Below are 6,790 nucleotides of genomic sequence, written 5' to 3'. Positions count from 1 at the left end.
AGGGAGACCACATCTTTTCAGATGAACATGGGAGGGCGGAAGGCTGCCTAATACTGAAGCACCCTCAGACATTAAACCATATGCAACAACTATTGCAAGCATTCCTGGGGGAAGGTCTGCAGCAGACGGATTTGCATTCGGTGATGTCATCCAAGCAGTGGGCCAAAGTTGGCTGGAACCCTCATCTGTATATGAAAAGAGAAAAGTGGCATGCGGGGCATGGCGGGTCTTTTGCGGCGCTTGGATAACCCCCAAGTTTGCATTAAACACCCCCACCCTCCTTCGGTGTGGGGCTCATGTTGGCCATGCCCAAGCCCCTGAAGCATTCAAGCTGATTTCTTGCAGCAGCTGGGCACTGTAACAGCTTCAGAGCTGCTCTACAAGACAAGTAAAAGGGTGTGGGCCCTGCAGCACCACCGGTAGTTTGCATACACACATATATAGGACAGCATCTCTTATATGCCCCAGGGTCAATAAAATAGTATCCTTGTCTAGGCTATCTATCCCCTCAGATAAGGCATTTGTCCATGCCGCTACAGCACTACACACCCAGGTCGACGCAATTGCCGGTCTGAGTAAGGTACCTGAATGTGTATAAATGGACTTCAGGGTAATCTCCTGTTTGCGGTCAGCACACTCTTTGAGGGTAGCCGTATCCTGGGACGGGAGGGCTACCTTCTTGGATAAGCGTGTTAATGCTTTGTCCACCCTAGGGGAGGATTCCCATCGTAACCTATCCGTTGATGGGAAAGGATACGCCATAAGAATCCTTTTGGAAATCTGCAGTCTTTTATCTGGAGATTTCCAAGCTTTTTCACATAACTCGTTCAGCTCGCGTGAGGGGGGAAAGGTTACCTCAGGCTTCTTTCCCTTGTACATATGTACCCTCTTGTCAGCGACAGGGGGTTACTCTGTGATGTGCAAAACATCTTTATTGCCATAATCATAAATCGAATGGATTTGCCAATTTTGGCTGTAACTTTGCATCATCGTAATCGACACTGGAGTCAGAATCCGTGTCGGTATCTGTGTCAACAAACTGGGATAGTGGGCGCTTATGAGACCCTGACAGTCCCTGCAAACATAGGATCAGGCATGGGTTGAGACCCTGACTGTCCCAAAGCTTCTGCCTTGTCTAATCTTTTGTGCAATGAGTTTACACTAGCATTTAAAACATTCCACATATCCATCCAATCAGCTGTCGGCGGAGACACCACATTCATTTGCTCCCGCTCCTCTCTAATATAGCCTTCTTCCTCAGACATGTCGACACACGTGTACCGACAACACCACACACCACAGGAATGCTTTTTCTGAAGACAGTTTCCCCACAAGGCCCTTTGGAGAGACAGGAGAGGAGTATGCCAGCACACACCCCAGCGCTATATAACCCAGGAATAAAACAGTAACTTAATGTTTGCCCAGTAGTGCTGCTGTATGTAATTTGCGAATTATGTGCCCCCCCCCCTCTTTTCAACCCTCTTGTAACGTGGTATAAGCAGGGTAGAGTCCGGGGAGCTTCCTCTCAGCGGTGCTGTGGAGAAAAAATGGCGCTGGTGAGTGCTGAGGGAGAAGCCCCGCCCCCTCGGAGGCGGGCTTCTGTCCCGCTTAAACTGTAAAAATTGGTGGGGGCTCATACATATATACAGTGCCCAGCTGTATATATGTTATATTTTTGCGAAAAAGGTTTATATTGCTGCCCAGGGCGCCCCCCCTGCGCCCTGCACCCTTACAGTGACCGGAGTATGTGAGGTGTATGGGAGCAAAGGCACACAGCTGCAGTGCTGTGCGTTACCTCAGTGAAGATCATGAAGTCTTCTGCCGCCTCTTAAGTCTTCTTTTCTTCTCATACTCACCCGGCTTCTATCTTCCGGCTCTGCGAGGGGGACGGAGGCGCGGCTCTGGGACGGACGGCGAGGGTGAGATCCTGCGTACCAATCCCTCTGGAGCTAATGGTGTCCAGTAGCCTAAGAAGCAGGACCTTGCAACTCAGAGAGTAGGGCTGCTTCTCTCCCCTCAGTCCCTCGATGAGGGAGTCTGTTGCCAGCAGTGCTCCCTGAAAATTAAAAACCTAACAAAATACTTTCTGTCAGAAAGCTCAGGAGAGCTCCTGAAAAGCACCCAGTCTCCACTGGGCACAGTATCAAACTGAGTTCTGGAGGAGGGGCATAGAGGGAGGAGCCAGTGCACACCCAGAACTAAAGTCTTTCTTAAAGTGCCCATGTCTCCTGCGGAGCCCGTCTATCCCCATGGTCCTTACGGAGTCCCCAGCATCCTCTAGGACTTTAGAGAAAATAGGATTTTAATACCTACTGGTAAATCCTTTTCTCTTAGTCCGTAGATGATGCTGGGCACCCATCCCAGTGCGTACTGTGTCTGCAGTTATGAAATGGCCCTTAACTCCAGAACATTTATGTGGAGACAACTTTCCTGACTTGACCATCTTCCTTGGATGTTTTCCCCCTGTGTGACTGCTCCCCAGCCTCGGAGGGTTGCATCCGTGGTCCCTAGGATCCCGTCCTGGATCCCAAACCATCGCCCCTCTAGGTGGTGAGAACTGTGCAGCCACCAATGGAGTGAGATTCTGGTCTTGGAAGACAGGATTATCCTCCGGTGCATGTGTAGGTGGGATCCGGACCACTTGTCCAACAGGTCCCCACTGGAACACTCTGGCATGGAGCCTGCCAAACTGAATGGCCTCGTAGGCCGCAACCATCTTCCCCAGCAACCGAATGCATTGATGGATTAACACTCTTGCTGGTTTCAGAATTTGTTTGACCAGACTCTGGATCTCCAGAGCCATTCCACTAGAAGAAAACCTCTTCTGTGTCCAGTATCACTCCCAAAAACAACAACCGCGTCATTAGGACCAACTGCGATTTTGGCAAGTTTAGGAGCCAACCATGTTGTTAAAGAACTGTCAGGGAGAGTAGATGTTTTGCACCAACTGGTACCTGGATCTCGCCTTTATCAGGAGATCATCCAAGTACTGGATAATTGTGACTCCTTGCTTGCGAAGGAGAACCATCATTTCCGCCATCACCCTGGTGAAAATCCTCGGAGCCGTGGACAGACCAAACGGCAACGTCTGAAATTGGTAATGACAATCCTGAATTGCAAACCTCAGGTAGCTTGATGCAGTGGCTAAATGGGAACATGTAAGTAGGCATCCTTTATGTCTACCAAAACCATGAAATCTCCTTTATCCCCCGGACTGGAGATCACTACCCTGAGAGATTCCATCTTGAAATTGAATTTCTTTAGGTAGAAATTAAGGGATTTCAGATTTAAGATTGGTCTGACTGAGCCGTCCGGCTTCGGGACCACGAAGAGGCTTGAATAAAAACCTTCTCCCTGCTGACTAAGGCTGATTTGAACAATCGGTGAGGGGGAACTTCTTGAAACCCCAGTTTGTACCCTTGGGACACTATTTGTAAAACCCACAAGTCCAGGTCCGAATGAATCCAGAACTGACTGAAGAGTTTTAGACGTGCCCCCCAGTGGCGTAACTAGCGAGCAATGGGCCCATGTGCGACAAAATGGCTTGGGCCCCCCCCCCCATCCCATCCCATCCAAGTCCACCCCCTCACCCCTGGAGAGGATCTGGTGAGGGGGGCCTGCTCAGGGAAGTGGATACCTAGCAACAGTGCCGTAACTAGACATTTTAGCAGTGTGTGCAAGAAACGGCATTGGAGCCCCACCCCTGCATGCAAAACAGGGGCAGTGCGCGCCGTAGGCGCGCGCAAAAAAACATAGTGGCGTGGCTTCGTGGTTAAGGGGTGTGGCCACAAAATAATACCAATTCATAAAACGGTGCACAGTAGTCTCCATTATTCAAATTATGCCGCACAGTAGCACCACTACACCAGGTAGAGACCCTTTTACACCTTACGGCGGACAGATTCCTCTTTTTACACATTACAGCAGACAGCGTCCTCTTTTTACACATTACAGCAGACAGCGTCCCCTTTTTACACATTACGGCAGACAGCATCCCCCTTTTTTACACAACGGCAGACAACGTGCCCTTGTTACACATAGCGGCAGACAGCGTAAATTTTTTTCACATAACGGCAGATAGCCTGCCCTTGTTACACATTACGGCAGACATCGTACACTTTTTACACATTACAGCAGACAGCTTGCCCTTGTTACACATTACAGCAGACAGCTTGCCCTTGTTACACATTATGGCAGACAGCGTGCCCTTGTTACACATAGCGGCAGACAGCGTACACTTTTTACACATAACGGCAGACAGCCTGCCCTTGTTAAACATAGCGGCAGACAGCGTACACTTTTTTCACATAACAGCAGTCAGCCTGCCCTTGTTACACATAATGGCAGACATCGTACACTTTTTACACATTACAGCAGACAGCTTGCCCTTGTTACACATTACAGCAGACAGCTTGCCCTTGTTACACATTATGGCAGACAGCGTGCCCTTGTTACACATTACGGCAGACAGCATCCCCCTTGTTACACATTACGGCAGGCAGATTCCCCCTTGTTACACATTGCGGCAAGCAGATTCCCCCTTTTTACACATTGCGGCAAGCAGCTTCCCCCTTTTTACACATTGCGGCAGGCAGATTCCCCCTTTTTACACATTGCGGCAGGCAGTCCCCCTTTTTACACATAGCTGCAGGCAGATTCCCCCTTTTTACACATAGCGGCAGGCAGATTCCCCCTTTTTACACATTGCGGCAGGCAGTCCCCCTTTTTACACATAGCTGCAGGCAGATTCCCCCTTTTAACACATAGCTGCAGGCAGATTCCCCCCTTTTACACATAGCTGCAGGCAGATTCCCCCTTTTTACACATAGCGGCAGGCAGATTCCCCCTTTTTACACATAGCGGCAGGCAGATTCCCCCTTTTTACACATAGCGGCAGGCAGATTCCCCCTTTTTACACATAGCGGCAGGCAGTCCCAACAAAGAAAGAAAGAGACGAAAGAAAGAAAGAAAGAAAGAAAGAAAGAAAGAAAGAAAGAAAGAAAGAAAGAAAGAAAGAAAGAAAGAAAGAAAGAAAGAAGAATTATACTTACCCTCTCCGCTGGCTCAGGCTCCTCGTGCAGCTTGACGATTCCCGGGCAGTAGAGAAGGAGGAGGAGGGAGGTGGAGGAGGGAGCCGCAGCAGCGCTGTGTTATTGGTGGAGGCGCTGCTGCTGCTGCCCCTCTGCTTCACTATAGGCTGTTCTCGGAAGACAGCCTATAGTGAAGCAGAGGGGCAGCAGCAGCGCCTCCACCAGTAACAAAGCGCTGCTGCGGCTCCTTCCTTCACCTCCCTCCTCCTCCTCCTCCCCCCCGTGCCGCTGCTCCTCTCATCTCCAAGCGACCCTCCTCCCTCTTCGTGTGTTACAGAGGCGGCAGCGTGTCTGGTGCTGCGGCTGCTGCCCGTAGTGCCCTGGCCTGATCTGTTCGTTACGACGGGCGGGCGGGCGGCGGGAGTCGCAGGACGCAGACCCGACGGGAGCGCTGGTGTGCGGCTGCGGCATGATACAATGAGTCATTGTGACTCATTGTAATGCCGGCGGCTGTGGGCCCTTGAGTGCGGCGGGGCCCCAGTGCAATGCACTGCCTGCCCTGCCAGTAGTTCCGCCCCTGGTGCCCCCCACTGGTGTGGGCTCCTGCAAGAGAGCCCCAGCGTCATGCAGTGGATTTGGCAGAAGCAGAGGACTCTGCTCCTGCGATCTTGAAGAGGCTTCTTGGAGTCAGCATCAGCATTCCCTTGGTGAATCCACAATGCCCTCCTATCCGAGACTGCCATGAAATTGGCCCGTGAGCACTTGTGCCCGGTGTAGGATTTTTAAATATGTGTAGTTTACTGTATGCAAGGGTTTAAAACCTTTTAGGAACTGAGATCTAAGGTGTATTACATGTAGTTTAAAAAAAAACAAAAAAGGTTTATTTTATGGCAGTAGTTTCCAAACTGGGGTTCTTGCACTGGTAGCATAGTTTGGTGGTCCAGGACCAATTAAAATTATTTATACTTTATTAAATTGGCAAAACCATTCCCTCACAACATAACTGAACCTGAGGATGACATGCTATAAACACAATTTACTTAATTTTATATTTTTTTCTGAATTTCTCAATAAAAAAAACTTTGGCCTAGGGGTGCCGTGAAACAAATTTTGATACTATTTATTTATATAGTGCTCTTTCTCCAACAGGACTCAAGGCGCTTGAGATATGGCTTCTGGAACTGAACACAGGATTCTAAATGTGGCTGTACCAAGGACCTATACAGTGGCATTACAGGTTGAGTATCCCTTATCCAAAATGCTTGGGACCAGAGGAATTTTGGATATCGGATTTTTCTGTATTTTGGAATAATTGCATACCATAACGAGATATTATGGTGATGGGACCTAAATCTAAGCACAGAATGCATTTATGTTTCATATATACCATATACACACAGCCTGAAGGTCATTTTAGCCAATATTTTTTATAACTTTGTGCATTAAACAAAGTGTGTGTACATTCACAGAATTCATTTATGTGTCATATACACCTTATACACACAGTCTGAAGTTCATTTAATACAATATTTTTAATAACTTTTTGAGTATTAAACAAAGTTTGTGTACACTGAGCCATCAAAAAACAAAGGTTTCACTATCTCAGTCTCACTCAAAAAAGTCCGTATTTCGGAATATTCCGTATTTCGGAATATTTGGATATGGGATACTCAACCTGTATTACTTTTTTCTGCTACTGGTTCTTTACCTATGCAAACAAGCATCTGACTTGCCTTTCCTATTGCTTTGTTACATTGCTC

Source organism: Pseudophryne corroboree, unplaced genomic scaffold (genome assembly GCF_028390025.1).
Source record: "Pseudophryne corroboree isolate aPseCor3 unplaced genomic scaffold, aPseCor3.hap2 scaffold_367, whole genome shotgun sequence".
Lineage (NCBI taxonomy): Eukaryota > Metazoa > Chordata > Amphibia > Anura > Myobatrachidae > Pseudophryne > Pseudophryne corroboree.
Note: the sequence above shows the minus strand (reverse complement) of the source record.